Raw genomic sequence first — 19,981 nt, 5'->3', positions numbered from 1 at the left:
GCTGGAATGGAGATATCTTTAACAGAAGAGACGTTGGGTCAAGCATTGAGAATTTGACTCCTCTCGAACATGATATCTAACTCGTAGGCTATATGAAACAATACATTTATTGTTTTCTATCTTTGTCGTTAACATAAGTCATTCTCCAAGAGCTTGCATAATAGTTACTGCCAGTGCCACTGTGTGTTCTATTATATGGTTTAGATTTTATAGTCCAAAGGTCTGATATTGCTAATAATATATAAAAATTACGTATATATATATATATATATATTTAATGTATAATCCCCCCTCCAATAATAGCTTAATTATTGATAGATTGTTGTGATTTAACTTACATTTATATATCTTTGAGGGTTTTATTGTATCTCACAAATCCATTCTAGTATATAAGATATAGTTTTGCATGTGCATTTGATATAGTGTTTAGGGTCCCATAAGTAGTTTGAACTTTAAGAGTTCTAGCACTAAGGCCTTTAAGAAAAACATCATGAAGAAAATCTAATAGATGAAATATCTTGATTGTTGCTGTAGAAATATCATGTGAAATCATCAAAGATGAAAAGATATCTCAAACAGGGTAATATGCTCTGGATGTATTTCCCTTTCAAGCTTGAAGAAGCGTCTTAATGACAGGAGCTGAAATGCTCAAGTGCTGTAATCTTCAGACCTCAGCAACCAAGCCGTTAATTTGAATTGGTGTGGATTTGGATGGATTACTGGTCCCTGATTCAGCATGTCCCAAGAGACTGGAAGATGAATTGCTAGTTTGAATACCAGAGAAAACCAAGGCCTTCGAGGCCAAAATGGAAGGATAACAATGAAGGTAGCCTGTTCTAGCAGAATTCTCTTCAATAACCTGGGAATCAGCGGAATTTTAGGAAAGACATAAAGAATGTTGTATGGCCAATCGTGGAGAAAGGCATCCACTCCTAACGCATGAGGTGTCAGGTAACGGCTGAAGAACTGGGAAACCTGATGGTTTAATGCAGAGGCCATTAGATCGACCTCTGGAAGTCCACAGAGACTGGTTATCTTCCGGAACAACCATTTGTTCAGTTGCCAATCGATTGGAGAAATTTGACTCCTGCTCAAATAGTCTGCCTTGATATTCTCTCTTCCCGGAACATGGATTGCAGAGAGAAACTGAATGTGATGTTGTGCCCATTTGAAGATTGGAGATACTTCCTTTAATGCATTTAGACTTCTTGTACCTCCCTGGAATTGGAGATAAGCTGCCGCTGTCCTGTTGTCGGTCAAGATCTTTACTGCTTTTCCTTCCAATAATTGCTGGAATGCTAGGAGAGCTAAGAATACTGCTCTGATCTCCAAAAGATTTGATGGAAGACTGATGTCTTCTTTCCCATGTACCTTGGGCATACCTGCCCAATGTGCCCCCCAACCGGTCTTGCAGGCATCTGTTTGAACAACAATCCAATTTGGTTCCTGAAGAAGAAGGCCCCTTGATAGATTATTTGATTGGGACCACCAAAGAAGAGAGATCTTCAGATTCGTGGGTACTTTGATTTGCTGAGACAAACCTTTTCTTCTGTTGAATGCTTGTAGGAAATAGATTTGGAACGGAAATATTTTTCCATCTGGCCCATCTCACCATATGGATCACTGAGGACATGTGACCTAAGACCTTCATCCATTGGCGGGCCGTAAGATAGTTGATATGGCGGAACTGATGGAAGTAATTTAGAAGAAACTTGACTCGAATCTCTAGAAGAGACACAATCTCCTTCTGTGTGTCGAAGTGTGCTCCTAGAAAAACAAACAAACGAACAATCTGTTGGCAAGGTTAAAGTTGACTCTTTTGGAAATTGATATTCCAGCCATGGTCCTGAAGAATGTATAGAAGGATAGACCTGTGTGCTAGTGCCTGTTGCTGTGAACTTGCCAGTAGAAGAATGTCATCTAAATAATGGATTATGAATAATCCCTTTACACGTAACTCTGCTATTACAGGAACCAATACCTTTGTAAAGACCCTTGGAGCAGTAGATATCCCGAAGGGAAGGGCTAAAAACTGAAAAAGACGATCTCCGACCGTGAAGTAGAGAAACTTGATGTGTGTCTTGCAATGGTAATATGGAAATAAGCATCCTTCAAATCTATGGAAAGCAGGAAGGTTTTTGGTGGGATGATATGGATTACTGATAGAACAGATTCCATCTTGAAATATTGAACCCTGAGGAAAGTGTTTAACACTCAAAGATCTAGAACTGGCCTCCAGGAACAATCTTTCTTTTTGACCAGGAAGAGAGGTGAATAAAATCCCTTGTCGTGGTTTTGGATTGGTATCTCTTGAATAACGCTGTTGCACATGAGCTTCCTGACAAACTCCAATATTGCCTTTAATTTTACAGGATCCCTGGGGAGTGGAGTTTTTACTAAGCATGGAAGGAAGGCTTTCTCTTGAACTCCAGATGATAACCGTGCTGAAGAATCCCCAGAACCCATTGGTCTGAAATACTGGACGCCCAGACCCCTCTGAAATTGAACAATCTTCCGCCCAAATGAAGGATCTGGGTCAGCCCACCATCATTGCTTTTTAGCCTGAAAGGAAGGAAAGGACTTACCACGTCCTCTACCCCGAAAATAAAGGTTAGATCTTCCATCTTGATGCTGAAAGAATTCTTTCCTGGAAGAAACTTTAAAGTTTTGATGCATATTATGTTGTCTGTGAGCAAAGGAAGGAAGTTTTTGGCCTTTGAAAACCTGTGGGAGGAAAGGACTCTTACCTCCTGTTCTCTTTGAAATTAAGGTTTCTAATTGCTTACCAAATAGCATATCTCCTTCAAAGGGAAGAGTTAATAAATTCAACTTGAAACCTGGGTCAGCTTCCCAATGTCGCAGCCACAATGCTCTTCTAACAAGGTTAGCAGTAGACATAGACTTTGCATTAAGCTCCAAAATACTTGTAGCAGCTGATAGACAAAAATAAGTAACCATAACCATATTAAAATCTGTAAGAAAAGATACAATATTTTCATTATCTTGAAAAGAATTATATAGGTTAGAAGACCACACCTCAGTAGCTTTTAAAGTTGAAAAAATTGCAAGCAGAGGGTGAAATAAGGCCCCCCTGTTGAAGATAAAGTCTCTTTAAATGTTGTTCAATTTTTTATCCATGACTTCCTTAAATGATCCTGCATCATCTACAGGAAAAAAACATTCTTTTTGAAAGTCTGGCAATTGCAGCATTTATCTAGGGAGCAGTAACAAACTGGTTATGCAGAGATTTTTCCAAAGGAAAACTTTATATATTTTATCTTGAACTCTACTTTGTTTATCTGGCTTAGAAAAACATATTTAAATATATTGATTTCAGGGTATCAGAAACAGGAAAAAACTGATCCGGAGAAGAATTTGAATTAAACCAATCAGATGATTTTTGAGACTGTTCATCTTCAATGCCCAGGGAACTTTTAATTCCCCTAATAAACTCAGAATGTTTTGTAGAATCAAACACCATAGGCAAATCAGATTCTGAATCTTCCCCATCAGCAGCACAATCCAGGTTATGCAGATTTTCCAAAGAACCCTCAGGTGTTATAGAAAAGCTTCCACCCCAAATCTGGCCAATACGCACTTTAAAAAGTTTTTTTGTCCCGCCAGCAATGATTACCACATAGGGAACAGGTGGGCAAAGGCTGGCCTGAATTACTATGAAAAGATATAAGTAACCAATAAATAATATGGCCTAAATAGTGAAATACATTTGCAACATCAAGGAAAAAACATAATTTATGTAAGAACTTACCTGATAAATTCATTTCTTTCATATTAGCAAGAATCCATGAGCTAGTGACGTATGGGATATACATTCCTACCAGGAGGTGCAAAGTTTCCCAAACCTCAAAATGCCTATAAATACACCCCTCACCACACCCACAAATCAGTTTAACGCATAGCCAAGAAGTGGTGTGATAAGATAAAAGTGCGAAAGCATAAAAAATAAGGAATTGGAATAATTGTGCTTTATAGAAAAAAATCATAACCACCACAAAAAAGGGTGGGCCTCATGGACTCTTGCTAATATGAAAGAAATTAATTTATCAGGTAAGTTCTTACATAAATTATGTTTTCTTTCATGTAATTAGCAAGAGTCCATGAGCTAGTGACGTATGGGATAATGACTACCCAAGATGTGGATCTTCCACGCAAGAGTCACTAGAGAGGGAGGGATAAAATAAAGACAGCCAATTCCGCTGAAAAAAATCCACACCCAAAATAAAGTTTAAATCTTATAATGAAAAAAACTGAAATTATAAGCAGAAGAATCAAACTGAAACAGCTGCCTGAAGTACTTTTCTACCAAAAACTGCTTCAGAAGAAGAAAACACATCAAAATGGTAGAATTTAGTAAAAGTATGCAAAGAAGACCAAGTTGCTGCTTTGCAAATCTGATCAACCGAAGCTTTATTCCTAAATGCCCAGGAAGTAGACACTGACCTAGTAGAATGAGCTGTAATCCTTTGAGGTGGAGTTTTACCCGACTCGACATAAGCATGATGAATTAAAGATTTCAACCAAGATGCCAAAGAAATGGCAGAGGCCTTCTGACCTTTCCTAGAACCGGAAAAGATAACAAATAGACTAGAAGTCTTTCGGAAATTCTTAGTAGCTTCAACATAATATTTCAAAGCTCTAACTACATCCAAAGAATGCAATGATCTCTCCTTAGAATTCTTAGGATTAGGACACAATGAAGGAACCACAATTTCTCTACTAATGTTGTTAGAATTCACAACCTTAGGTAAAAATTTAAAAGAGGTTCGCAACACCGCCTTATCCTGATGAAAAATCAGAAAAGGAGACTCACAAGAAAGAGCAGATAATTCAGAAACTCTTCAAGCAGAAGAGATGGCCAAAAGAAACAAAACTTTCCAAGAAAGTAATTTAATGTCCAATGAATGCATAGGTTCAAACGGAGGAGCATGAAGAGCCCCCAGAACCAAATTCAAACTCCAAGGAGGAGAAATTGACTTAATGACAGGTTTTATATGAACCAAAGCTTGTACAAAACAATGAATATCAGGAAGATTAGCAATCTTTCTGTGAAAAAGAACAGAAAGAGCAGAGATTTGTCCTTTCAAGGAACTTGCAGACAAACCTTTATCCAAACCATCCTGAAGAAACTGTAAAATTCTCGGAATTCTAAAAGAATGCCAGGAAAAATGATGAGAAAGACACCAAGAAATGTAAGTCTTCCAAACTCGATAATATATCTTCCTAGATACAGATTTACGAGCCTGTAACATAGTATTAATCACAGAGTCAGAGAAACCTCTTTGACTAAGAATCAAGCGTTCAATCTCCATACCTTTAAATTTAAGGATTTGAGATCCTGATGGAAAAAAGGACCTTGTGACAGAAGGTCTGGTCTTAACGGAAGAGTCCACGGTTGGCAAGAGGCCATCCGGACAAGATCCGCATACCAAAACCTGTGAGGCCATGCTGGAGCCACCAGCAGAACAAACGAGCATTCCTTCAGAATCTTGGAGATTACTCTTGGAAGAAGAACTAGAGGCGGAAAGATATAGGCAGGATGATACTTCCAAGGAAGTGACAATGCATCCACTGCTTCCGCCTGAGCATCCCTGGATCTGGACAGATACCTGGGAAGTTTCTTGTTTAGATGAGAAGCCATCAGATCTATTTCTGGAAGTCCCCACATTTGAACAATCTGAAGAAATACCTCTGGGTGAAGAGACCATTCGCCCGGATGTAACGTTTGGCGACTGAGATAATCCGCTTCCCAATTGTCTATACCTGGGATATGAACCACAGAAATTAGACAGGAGCTGGATTCCGCCCATACCAGTATTCGAGATACTTCTTTCATAGCCAGAGGACTGTGAGTCCCTCCTTGATGATTGATGTATGCCACAGTTGTGGCATTGTCTGTCTGAAAACAAATGAACGATTCTCTCTTTAGAAGAGGCCATGACTGAAGAGCTCTGAAAATTGCACAGAGTTCCAAAATATTGATTGGTAATCTCACCTCCTGAGATTCCCAAACCCCTTGTGCTGTCAGAGACCCCCAAACAGCTCCCCAACCTGTCAGACTTGCATCTGTTGAAATTACAGTCCAGGTCGGAAGAACAAAAGAAGCCCCCTGAACTAAACGATGGTGATCTGTCCACCACGTCAGAGAGTGTCGTACAATCGGTTTTAAAGATATTAATTGAGATATCTTTGTGTAATCCCTGCACCACTGGTTCAGCATACAGAGCTGAAGAGGTCGCATGTGAAAACGAGCAAAGGGGATCGCGTCCGATGCAGCAGTCATAAGACCTAGAATTTCCATGCATAAGGCTACCGAAGGGAATGATTGTGACTGAAGGTTTTGACAAGCTGAGATCAATTTTAGACGTCTCTTGTCTGTCAGAGACAGAGTCATGGACACTGAATCTATCTGGAAACCTAAAAAGGTTACCCTTGTCTGAGGAATCAATGAACTTTTTGGTAAATTGATCCTCCAACCATGATCTTGAAGAAACAACACAAGTCGATTCGTATGAGATTCTGCTAAATGTGAAGACTGAGCAAGTACCAAGATATCGTCCAAATAAGGAAATACCACAATACCCTGTTCTCTGATTACAGACAGAAGGGCACCGAGAACCTTTGTAAAAATTCTTGGAGCTGTTTGCTAGGCCAAACGGCAGAGCCACAAACTGGTAATGCTTGTCTAGGAAAGAGAATCTCAGAAACTGATAGTGATCTGGATGAACCGGAATATGCAGATATGCATCCTGTAAATCTATTGTGGACATATAATGCCCTTGCTGAACAAAAGGCAGGATAGTCCTTACAGTTACCATTTTGAATGTTGGTATCCTTACATAACGATTCAATATTTTTAGATCCAGAACTGGTCTGAAGGAATTCTCCTTCTTTGGTACAATGAAGAGATTTGAATAAAACCCCAGCCCCGGTTCCAGAACTGGAACTGGCATAATTACTCCAGCCAACTCTAGATCTGAAACACATTTCAGAAATGCTCGAGCCTTCGCTGGATTTACTGGGACACGGGAAAGAAAAAATCTCTTTGCAGGAGGCCTTATCTTGAAGCCAATTCTGTACCCTTCTGAAACAATGTTCTGAATCCAAAGATTGTGAATTGAATTGATCCAAATTTCTTTGAAAAAACGTAATCTGCCCCCTACCAGCTGGGCTGGAATGAGGGCCGCACCTTCATGTGGACTTGGGAGCTGGCTTTGGTTTTCTAAAAGGCTTGGATTTATTCCAGACTGGAGATGGTTTCCAAACTGATACCGCTCCTGTGGATGAAGGATCAGGCTTTTGTTCCTTATTGTGACGAAAGGAACGAAAACGATTATTAGACCTAAATTTACCTTTAGATTTTTTATCCTGTGGTAAAAAAGTTCCTTTCCCTCCAGTAACAGTTGAGATAATAGAATCCAACTGAGAACCAAATAATGTATTACCCTGGAAAGAAAGGGAAAGCAAAGTTGACTTGGAAGACATATCAGCATTCCAAGTTTTAAGCCATAAAGCTCTTCTAGCTAAAATAGCTAGAGACATATACCTGAAATCAACTCTAATGATATCAAAGATGGCATCACAAATAAAGTTATTAGCATGTTGAAGAAGATTAACAATGCTATGAGAATTATGATCTGTTACTTGTTGCGCTAAAGCTTCTAACCAAAAGGTTGAAGCTGCAGCAACATCTGCTAAAGATATAGAAGGTCTAAGAAGATTACCTGAACATAAGTAAGCTTTTCTTAGAAAGGATTCAATTTTCCTATCTAAAGGATCCTTAAAGGAAGTACTATCTGCCGTAGGAATAGTAGTACTTTAGCAAGAGTAGAGACAGCCCCATTAACCTTAGGGATTTTGTCCCAAAACTCTAATCTGTCAGATGGCACAGGATATAATTGCTTAAAACGTTTAGAAGGAGTAAATGAATTACCCAAATTATTCCATTCCCTGGAGATTAATTCAGAAATAGCATCAGGGACAGGAAAAACTTCTGGAATAACTACAGGAGATTTAAAAACCTTATTTAAACGTTTAGATTTAGTATCAAGAGGACCAGAATCCTCTATTTCTAATGCAATTAAGACTTCTTTAAGTAAAGAACGAATAAATTCCATTTTGAATAAATATGAAGATTTATCAGCATCAACCTCTGAGACAGAATCCTCTGAACCAGAGGAACCATTATCAGAATGATGATGTTCATTTAAAAATTCACCTGAAAAATGAGAAGTTTTAAAAGACCTTTTACGTTTACTAGAAGGAGGAATAACAGACATAGCCTTCTTAATGGATTTAGAAACAAAATCTCTTATGTTAACAGGAACACTCTGAGTATTAGATGTTGACGGAACAGCAACAGGTAATGTAACATTACTAAAGGAAATATTATCTGCATTAACAAGTTTGTCATGACATTTATTACAAACAACAGCTGGAGGAACAGATACCACAAGTTTACAGCAGATACACTTAACTTTGGTAGATCCAGCACCAGGTAGAGATTTTCCAGTAGTATCTTCTGACTCAGTGTTAATCTCGGACATCTTGCAATATGTAATAGAAAAAACAACATATAAAGCAAAATTGATCAAATTCCTTAAATGACAGTTTCAGGAATGGGAAAAAATGCCAGTGAACAAGCTTCTAGCAACCAGAAGCAATAAATAATGAGACTTAAATAATGTGGAGACAATAGTGACGCCCATATTTTTTAGCGCCAATAAAGACGCCCACATTATTTGGCGCCTAAATGCTTTTAGCGCCAAAAATTACGCCACATCCGGAACGCCGACACTTTTGGCGCAAAAAAAAACCGGCAAAAATGACGCAACTTCCGGCGACACGTATGACGCCGGAAACAGAAAAAAGTTTTTGCGCCAAAAAAGTCCGCGCCAAGAATGACACAATAAAATGAAGCATTTTCAGCCCCCGCGAGCCTAACAGCCCACAGGGAAAAAAGTCAAATTTTAAGGTAAGAAAAAATTGATTTATTCATATGCATTATCCCAAATATGAAACTGACTGTCTGAAATAAGGAACGTTGAACATCCTGAGTCAAGGCAAATAAATGTTTGAATACATATATTTAGAACTTTATATAAAAGTGCCCAACCATAGCTTAGAGTGTCACAGAAAATAAGACTTACTTACCCCAGGACACTCATCTACATGTAGTAGAAAGCCAAACCAGTACTGAAACGAGAATCAGTAGAGGTAATGGTATATATAAGAGTATATCGTCGATCTGAAAAGGGAGGTAAGAGATGAATCTCTACGACCGATAACAGAAAACCTATGAAATAGACCCCGTAGAAGGAGATAATTGAATTCAAATAGGCAATACTCTCCTCACATCCCTCTGACATTCACTGCACGCTGAGAGGAAAACCGGGCTCCAACCTGCTGCGGAGCGCATATCAACGTAGAATCTAGCACAAACTTACTTCACCACCTCCATAGGAGGCAAACTTTGTAAAACTGATTTGTGGGTGTGGTGAGGGGTGTATTTATAGGCATTTTGAGGTTTGGGAAACTTTGCCCCTCCTGGTAGGAATGTATATCCCATACGTCACTAGCTCATGGACTCTTGCTAATTACATGAAAGAAACAATGTTTAATCATACCTTATAACTGCCCCTGATTCCTCCTGGGCTGTAACAGGTTGAGTACTACATATATAGTTTAGTTTGTATTTATTATAAAGATATAAAGCCTACAGAAGCTTAGAAAAAATTACATTTATATAAATATAAAATTTGCACTAAGTGCATAACACTTGCCACCAAAAAAAGCGTTTAATCCGTTAGGGTATCAGGTTGTTTGCAAAACTTACAAGTCTCTAACAGGAAGAAGGAAACGCAACTGCTGCAAACCACGCCGAGGCAAGCTTTATGCACACACAAAGAGGCAGCCCTCAGACACAGTCCCAGTGACGTCCGTTATTGATGACGTCACAGTAACATGGCGGCCCCCACAGGAATATCGAAGAAATTAATAACCCACCGCCTTCGCCAATCTGGGTGACCACGGCCACAATGATAGATGACGCTAGCTGAAGCAATGTCAGCTTAAACACATAGGCCCAAGAAGCCAAGAAAAAAACACTCATAAAACAAGCCCAGAAGGTAATGAACGGAGAGGGACTCCAAGCCCTGTCCACCAACTGCAGGCTGGACAAAACTAGTAGGAGGATGAGGCGGTGTCTCTATTAGACTTTTATGCAAATGAGGGGAGTGGATAGCTCTGTCCACGCCCCTCAGGAGAGGGGGTCTCACTGGTAAGTATTACCAGGGGGGCCAAGATAAATAACTCCTCTCTAATAGTGAAGTTACTTTATTAAACAGTCCAAGAGAGGCTGCTATCTTTTATTTGGGGATATCTATTTAACACATATTTGATATTAGAAAATTAGGGATATGTTTAAAAATATACTATACTAAAAAATGAGGTAACTATATTGTTTATGTCAATTACTGTATTACTTTACAATTTATTCCAATAGGTTTATTTTGCCTTTATATTGTATCTATTTTGCTTCTTCTGATTGGTATGTGGGCCATATACTATGATATTTTACCTCAATAAAAAAAATAAAAAAAAATTATATGTTTCTATGAGCTGAGTTACAGCTCTTAAAAGTGTGAGTACCTCAATAGCTGCCTTTCTGCGCTTACAGACTTCACTATTGTTTCTTCCAGTGCTTTTTGAGGTTCATCTGTGAAGACCACTAATTTCATCACCTTTTCACATCCATTTGGTTCTTGGACTTAATAAGGAGTATATCCTTATTATTTACTTATATACACCTATTTGTTGTTTAACAGTGTGATAACGTATATGTCAAAAAAAGTGTTAAAAAAATAGTATCTGAACAACATATTTCTATCTCAAATGTGTAGGTTTTTTTTCTTAAAATATGCCCTGTAAATTAAATCACAGTAAATATTCAATGTGGCATATGCATTTAAAGGGACACTGAACCCAATTTTTTTTCTTTCATGATTCAGATAGAGCATGCAATTTTAAGCAAGTTTCTAATTTACTCCTATTATCAATTTTTCTTCGTTCTCTTTGCTATCTTTATTTAAAAAAGAAGGCATCTAAGCTAAGGAGCCAGCAATTTTTTGGTTCAGACAATGAACAGCACTAGTTAATTTGTGCTGTCCAATCAGCAAGCACAACCCAGTTTGTTCACCAAAAATGGACCGGCATGATGTAAAATGGTGGCAGATCTTAGGAAGCAAGAACAGGATGATCCGAGAGTATAAACATTTCAGATATCGTGTGACGTGGGGATGGTACAACACTGTTATGGTATTTATTTGCTTACTAAAGTATACTCACTATGTCGGTTAAAATAATTACACATAATATCAGAGGACTTCACTCACATATTAAGCGGAAAAAAGCTATTGCAGACTACAAAAGTAAGCAGGCACATATAATAATGCTGCAGGAGACCCACTTTACCTCTACACAACACCCGAAATACTGGGATTCGGCTTTTCCGATCCAATATCATTCCTTTGGCCACAAGAAAAAAAGAGGGGTTTCTATTATTTTGCATGCTTCACTGAACTTCCAAGAGGAGGAGGTGATTAGAGACTCTGAGGGTAGGTTTATAATACTTAGAGGAAAAATACATTGTAACTCGATTATACTAGGGAACATATATGCCCCTAATGAAAACCAAGGACACTTTATGGCCAAGATCAGTAAGATATTAACTTCCTGAAAAAAATATAAAATCATCTTAGGAGGAGACTTCAATCTGACACTTAATGACAAAATTGACAGATCTCCCCCTACAAGTACCCCCCCCCCCCCCCAAGAGAATTCTAAGCGACTTTATATTGGACCATAATTTGCTGGATGTCTGGAGACTACACAACATGGGAGTTAAAAATTACACATACTTTTCAGCAGCACATAATTCTTTCTCCAGAATAGACTATCTTTTTGTTAGCCAGATCCTATGTCCACTAACAACACACGCCAACATATCACAAACAGTTGGTCTGACCACTCTATTGTAGAAGTCTCGATGAGGGGATTCTTTGACCCCTCTAGAGACAGAGCCTGGTCTCTAGACATGTCACTTTTAAGAGATGAAATAATATGTCAGAAACTAACTCAGCAAATCCGACACTTTTGGTCGGATAATAAAAACTCAACTCCCAACCCCTTATTTATCTTGGGAGCTTTCAAAGCTTTTCTAAGGGGATTCTTAATTCAAGAGAAGGCGATTCTAAACAAGCAGAAGAAAAAGAAGATTGAGGAAAAAAACTAGAGATAGAAAATCTCAACAGACAAGTTATAGCGACTAGAAGCCCCAATTTAACTAGATTAATAGCAACTAAAAAGAAAGAATTAGATAAGTTACTTGATGAAGAAGCGTTAGCTTCTCTAAGGATAATTGATGCACAATACTTTATCTACGCCAATAAGCCTGACCGCATGCTAGCTAGGAAGATCAGGAATATTACTAGATCCTCCTCTATACCCCAGATTCAGACTTCATCGGGTTCCACTACTAATAACCCCCTGCAGATTGCTAATTCTTTTGCTGATTTTTATCAGTCCCTATACGGCTTGTCCAAAAACCAGATAGATTCTAGAAAAACTAAAATATAGGAGTTTTTAAAAGATTGCCATTTACCTAAACTAGAACAAACAGCATTAGACCAGTTAAACGCCCCAATTACGGCCCAAGAAATAATCATTGCAATTAAACAACTTAAAAGCAATAAAGCACCTGGACCTGATGGGTATTCGGGCAGCTTCTACAAAAAATTCTCAGTGGATTTGGTTCCCCATTTGGTGGAGTCATTTAATTATATAATGGAGGGAGGTAGTATTCCAACAGAATTGTTAATGGCTCGAATATGTGTGGTCCCTAAACCGGGTAAGGATAAGTTTCACTGTAAAAACTATAGGCCAATCTCACTTATAAACTTAGATCTTAAGCTTCTTACTAAAATAATGGCCACTAGACTAAACAGACATATATCTAAACTAATTTTGAATGATCAGGTGGGGTTCATTACTGGTAGAGAGGCCCCTGATAATATCCGTAGGATAATAGATTTGGTAGACTTTGCAGCAAGGGAGAGGGTGCCTTCTCTATTCCTATCACTGGACGCGGAGAAGGCATTCGATCGTATTCATTGGGACTACATGTTAGAAACCTTGTCGCCGTTTGGGATTTCAGGGGCCTTTACCAAAGCAATAAAAGCCATTTACAGTAATCCGTCAGCCTATCTTAGAATAGCGGGGTATCAATCCAAAAGAATATTTATACATAACGGTACCAGACAGGGGTGCCCATTGTTGCCCCTCCTATTCGCCATATGCATTGAGCCCTTAGCAGCTAGTATAAGAAACCAAAACGACATCACTGGTATAAATGTAGGTAATACGGAACACAAACTCTCCTTATTTGCCGATGACATCATACTCACGATTAGCAAGCCACTATTATCTTTACCAGCCCTATATGAGCTTCTGTCAAAGTTTGGCACCCTGTCGGGTTCATTTAAAATAAATAACGATAAGTGTGAAGCGATTGAGGTTCATCTGCCCAGCCATACCAAAAAACTGTTGGAAATCAACTTTAATTTTAAGTGGGCCACCCAAGCGATTAGGTACCTAGGTGTACTAATTCCATATGACCTAAAAGAGTTATATAAACTTAATTATCCCCAGTTATATAAACATCTACATAATGAAATGAAAATCTGGAGCACTTATAAAATCTCATTTTATGGGAAAATGGTTGTCAGTAAAATGGCAATACTGCCAAAACTGCTATATTTATTTAGATCATTGCCTATAGATATACCTCCCAGAGACCTTAAAATGGTCCAAAAGACTATCTTTGAATTTATTTGGGCTAACAAAAAAGCAAGAATAAACAGAAGTACTCTTTTGAAAGCCAAATCAGAAGGGGGGTTGGGAGTTCCTGATCTCCAAGTTTATTTTAACGTGGCTAGATTAGCCCAGATGGCGCTCCTACATAACTCAGCCAGTGATTTAGCATGGGTTCAGCTAGAAAAAGATATGTTAAACCTTAACCCAATATGTCAGATTTTTTGGACACCTAAAAAAGGACAGACCAGGTCTCTGGACTAAATGCACCTCATTAGCACACACTTTGGGTACATGGGACAAATTGCAAAAGAGATATAAGCTAATTCCAGAAGGGTCACTTCTGACACCATTATGGTTGTTCTCAGACAGCCGTAATAACCAAGCTAATATGATATGGGCCAATAAAAGTTTATACAGAATCGCTGATGCACTCCGAAACTCTTAGGTCATCACGTTTCAACAATATAACGATATCTTGCCTTCCACACCACACTCATGGTTTCATTATCTCCAATTAAAAGCTAAGGTAAACGAAGTCCGCAAACTCAGAGCACCAAACAGCCCTACGATATTTGAGAAAGTCTGTAACTCCACCTCTAGAATTAGGGGTACAATTTCTAACCTATATAAATTTCTGTACTCGAAACAAAGTTCGGAGAAGCTATACTTTATTAAAAAATGGGAAAGTGAAACCAACCTTATCAGAGACACAGGAGAATGGGCAACCATAATCCAAAAGGGTATGGCCTGCTCTATTAGTGCAAATTTAAAAGAAAATTACATCAAAGCAGCTTACAGGTGGTATAATTACCCAAGCAGATTTAAGAATTATCAATCAGACATTAAAGCAGTAAGGTCAGCTCAATGTTATCAGGGATGCCAAGCTGAAGGTACATACGCTCATATGTGGTGGGAGTGTCACGATAGCAATAAAGTATGGGAGTCCACCTCCGAGCTACTTAGTAAGATCTTTAATAGACGAATTACACTAACTATTGAACAAGCCCTTCTACATTTCCCTGTCGAAAAGTAAAAGTAGGCAATCATTACAACTAGTGGGTATAATATGCACTGCTGTCAGAACAGTGATAGCAAAATTTTGGAAAACTACAGTGCCCCACTATGATATTATAATAAACAAAATTAGATATTATTGTCAAATGGAGACTATAGCATCTTCTCTGTTAGACAAAAGACAGGAATTTCTTAAAGTATGGGAGGATTGGATAGTCTGGGAAGACTCAATGAGAATGCAAACGAGAAGGGCGCTTAGAGACAGGGCAGGTTTGGAAAATGGACTAGATAGTTAGAAATACCCACGAGTGCTTTATCTACACTTCTCTTTACCTCTCTTCTTTCTTCTTTCTTCTCTTCTTTTTCAAACGGAATATCCTTTTATTCCTTCTTTTCTATTACTACTTTAAGAGTTCTACTCAATATAACGAACGTCTTCCTTTAAGCCAACTTGTGGAGACTGTATGGATAACCTGTGTAGTCTCTATACAAGGACGAAATAGGCTACAACTATGCTGAATGTAATTTCTATCTTTTGCACTGTTCTACAATGCTAATGTTGCTACTACCTATGTGTTGATTTGGAAGACTTCAATATAAAAAAAAAAACTATTTTCAAAAATGGGCCAGCATCTAACCTTACATTCTTGCTTTTCAAATAAAGATACCAAGAGAATGAAGAAAATGTTATAATAGGAGTAAATTAGAAAGTTGCTTAAAATTGCATGCTCTATCTGAATTACAAAAGAAAAAATTTTTGGTTCAGTGTCCCTTTAAGGGATATGAAATCCAAAAATGTTCTCCTTTAATTCAGACAGAGCATACAATTTTAAAAAAAGTTTCCAATTTACTTCTATTATCAAATAGAAGGCATCTAGGGTACTACATGGCATGAAATATTGTTGCCATCTAGTGCTCTTGCAAATGGATAACATTCTTGCTAAACTTCTGTCATATAGGCTCCAGAAATGGGCCGGCTCCTATGAAAGAAAAACATTGGGTTTCATATCACTTTAAAGTTAAGAGATTATTTCATATGAATTTTAAGTGATGGTAAAGTTTAGTTGTTTAATAGCAATCTCTAGGCAGCCTGTCCATTTTTTAGGTTAATCGTTAAGCTTTTAAAAGTATAATATGTTTATGTATAAGATATTTCAATGTCTAAAATCCTGTATTTTATGGTTATTCGCTCCTCCCATCTGTGACTTCTTGCTCCGATAACTCAATATACTAGAGGGCGGTCCCACCTGCTCCTTACGTCACCACTCTATGCTCACTTCTGAGAGATCCGATCTGCGCATGCGTGAAGAAGATCATAACATTATATATTTATAGTTTAATTGCATATAATAAGGAGAGATTTAGGTACTTACTTCCAATGAGCAGTTTCCAAAATACACTGATGCGCTCGTCCGTAACGTTTAGTCGATGCCTATGACGCTGTAAGGGATTCCCAAATGAGAACACCACGCATGCGTAACACGGGAGCAAGCATGTTGTTCAATAACATGAAAAAGGAAATCACGCACGCGCTGTTTGTTTAGTGGGTAGATGACATAGTGTGACGGTCGCCTAACAGACTAAATTTCAACTGGAGGATTTAAACACATGATAAAAAAAAGTTAAAAACAAAAAAAAAACGGGATGAAAAATAGACAGTAAGAATTTTGCTTTTAATAGCTAATAACCGTGTTTATATATCAAATTAGAGAAAACTATGAATGAACGTTAAGAAGAATGTACTCTATTTGTGTTATAGTTGATAGCGATTATCGTAATTTTACCATTACTTTAAATTTGAACTCTTATTATTATTATTATTAAAAATGGATCTGTGAATGCAAACATATTTTGATTCACTCTGTTTCATATTGTGAATATAGTGATACAGAGAGAAACAAATATGCAGTAACACCTGTTGTAATCTGCCCCTAATATGGAAAAATAACTGCAAACACAAAATACTAACAAAATGATTTCTCACTTGACTAATTTCCCACAATTTACTAACTAAAAACAGCTGTTACTGTATACAACTGTTTCTAATAAAAAAAATGCAACCAAAAAAAAGTTGTTCAATTTATGTAATTCTGTGCCCAAAGAGGTAGGTATTTTAAATACAGTAACCACCTAAAACTTTTTTTTTTTAATTATAAACAGTTGTATACAGTTGTAATAATAAAAAAAAGTTTTTGGTGGTTACTGTATACAACTGTTTATAATAAAAAAAAGTTTTAGGTGGTTACTGTATTTAAAATACCTACCTATTTGGCACAGAATGGTTGCATTTAAAAGCATCTTGTCAATAATTTATAGGAACAATATAAAATTAAAGAACTTATTACTTCATATTTACTCATACAATAAAAATATCAACATGTTTAAAAAAAATTATATAAATGATAGAATTTTTTTTACTGAGTAAATAAAAAAAAAAGAGTGTGGATATAGAAACATATGTGAAGACAATGATACCATTTTTCTGGATTGCCTTGTCAACGCTTAATAAGTAGGTGTCCACTGAGCTGTGCTTTATGCATCAATATTACTAGATTTCAGAGCCAAAATAAATTGATATGTGTACTTTATAGTGGGTAACCGAGCAGTCAGTTCGAACATACACAGTATTTATTACCTTTATGTTGTCAGTATAGCGGCTGCTGGGAGCAAGTCTCAGAAGCGTGATCTGTCACCATGGTAACCAGAAACACGCATACTGTTCTATCTAGCGTTACAGCTCACAATGCCCATATTTATATACGAATATACATACTACACTAGATTTCCGGTAACAGAATTATTTTTACCTCTCGTTAGCAAATCTTGAACACAACGGGTTTGGTAGGTTCCGGAATCCGGGGCCTCGTAGTCCGCCTTGTTGCTGACACCATGCGCATGCGCAAACGTATTCACGTGTCCAACGAGAAATGTGATACAACTTGATGTTATTACACCTGAGTTGAGTAAGGTTACGCTTTACTACCAGGTATCACGCACATGTACTGCTCCGTTTAAACAGTTATAAAAGCGGATATACTGATAGGCATTAACAAGACAGGGTTTTATTACCCCCACACCAGTAATTTGCGAGTGATTATGTGTTGTACAGCACTTGTTTATATTGTTTGACATTATACACTAGATTTTTCTTTGCATAAATGTTTTGTAGATGATCCATTTATATAGGCCCATCTGGGAGTGTTTTTGTAAAAATGTATAGTTTGGCTTATTTTTAAATAACATTGTGCTGATTTTCAGACTCCTAGCCAAGCCCCAAAGTTTTAGAAGAAAACTGTTGTATACCTTCTCCAGCTTGCATCTGTTTGTGTAAAGGGTCTTTTAATATGCAGGGGACCACTAAAATGGTCTGGAAAGCACTGTATGCTCGTTTTGCTTTCCAGACCATTTTAGTGGGTGTCCCAGCCTAACGTTTTCAACAGTGCTAAACTGGGAGCTTCTATGGAAGTTTTTAAAATAATTTTAGATCAGTGTCTATTGCATGCAGTAATATGAAAATTGGTGTATAATGCCCCTTTAAAGTTGGATTATTGATATATTCACCTTGAAATATTTTTGTTTTTATAATTTGCTCATAATTAATAATGTGTTAAACTTAAATGGATAACACATTTCAACAGGATTATATATATGAAGTGTAGTTAATTAAGGGGGTTAAGTTCCTGACCATGCAGACTCAATTGTTATTAAAAATCGTCCCTTAAAAATCACTTAAAATTAAAATAACGTTGGTGAGGGGCTTTACGTATATCCATAGAGTATCTGGGTTATATTGCATAATATGCAGAAGTTCTTGTTAAGATCTAATTTATTTTAACACATCCCATTTTAATGAATTGCAATAAATGGATAAGAAAACAGAATTAATTTACATAGAAAAACATTTACATTGATGATGTTTAATGTCTCAGAAGTCAAAAAATTCCTGTCTTTAACTATTAATGAGAATTCAAAATGTCGATTTTGTAGCTCTCTCTCCTAAATTAACATTTTCAATAAAAATTGTGACCTTTTTGTTAAATTAAGAAGCAGTGCAGGGGAAGAGGAAGGAAAGTCAAAATTGCAATGTTATGATTCAGATGGGCGGTACTACCACCTTGGGAGTGGGATTACCAAGAGGAGCACTAATAGGCATGTGATGCAGAGCACTGCAAGAAAACATCTGATTCTGCTCACAAATGTTTTTGTTTTGAACAAGTGGTCTAGTACTAGCACTAAACATGTAAAATAAATACAATGAATAATATAGGGATATTGACACCCTATGGAGATGCGCTATGGGTAGAAGATATGAAATCCAGGAACATCGATCGAATCACAGGCAGCTCTCCCAAAGTGTAAGTGTCAGATGAAAATCCTATAGAAAGGGATAAAAAGGTGCAATAGGGTAATATCGTCAAGGTGAGAACAAACAAACAGAATGGAGGATAATGCACTCACAAACGAAGCGGCACTTGAATATGCCAGAACTCGCAAGCCGGGACCTCTTAGTCGCTCGACAGACACAGGCAGCAAGCGACTGTCCATATTTGTCGGAGGCTAAATGTACATGTCTAATAAACTTATATTTTCTAATCTGGGCACCACAGACATCAATGGCCTCCAGCCGATCACGTAGGGACTTTCCGCCAATCGGGATCAAGCCAACACCAACGCCTTCCTATGGGGGTGTTTTCAATTCACACACCCCTTTCACTGCCAGTGGTGATTGGATTCCCCATAGGAAGGCGTTGGTGTTGGCTTGATCCCGATTGGCGGAAGGTCCCCACGTGATCGGCTGGAGGCCATTGCTGTCTGTGTCTGTGGGGCGACTAAGAGGTCCTTGCTTGCAAGTTCTGGCGTATCCAAGTGCCGCTCGTTTGTGAGTGTATTATCCTCCATTCTGTTTGTTCTCACCTTGACGATATTACTCTATTGGCGCCTTCTTATCCCTTTCTATAGGATTTGTATCTAAAATAAATACAATAGCTGTCACTGGTTCTATTAGGCAATACGAAATAACAGAGAGTGACACACAATTTCAATGTTAAAAAGCTTATGTGAAAGTGATTATAGATGG

General features: G+C 37.7%; 1 protein-coding gene across 1 annotated transcript in view; it reads right to left on the bottom strand.

The window, feature by feature from the left end:
• Nucleotides 1-17,788, bottom strand: part of ARMC2 (armadillo repeat containing 2) — a 349,446-nt gene extending 331,658 nt beyond the window's left edge. The window contains exon 1 of the mRNA XM_053710618.1: nucleotides 17,712-17,788. The gene's annotated coding sequence lies outside the window, so the exon portion shown is untranslated. The remainder of the gene's footprint in view (nucleotides 1-17,711) is intronic.
• Nucleotides 17,789-19,981: the final 2,193 nt, after the last annotated feature.

Source organism: Bombina bombina, chromosome 4 (assembly GCF_027579735.1).
Source record: "Bombina bombina isolate aBomBom1 chromosome 4, aBomBom1.pri, whole genome shotgun sequence".
Classification (NCBI taxonomy): domain Eukaryota; kingdom Metazoa; phylum Chordata; class Amphibia; order Anura; family Bombinatoridae; genus Bombina; species Bombina bombina.
Note: the sequence above shows the minus strand (reverse complement) of the source record. Positions and strands in the feature narration are given on the sequence as shown.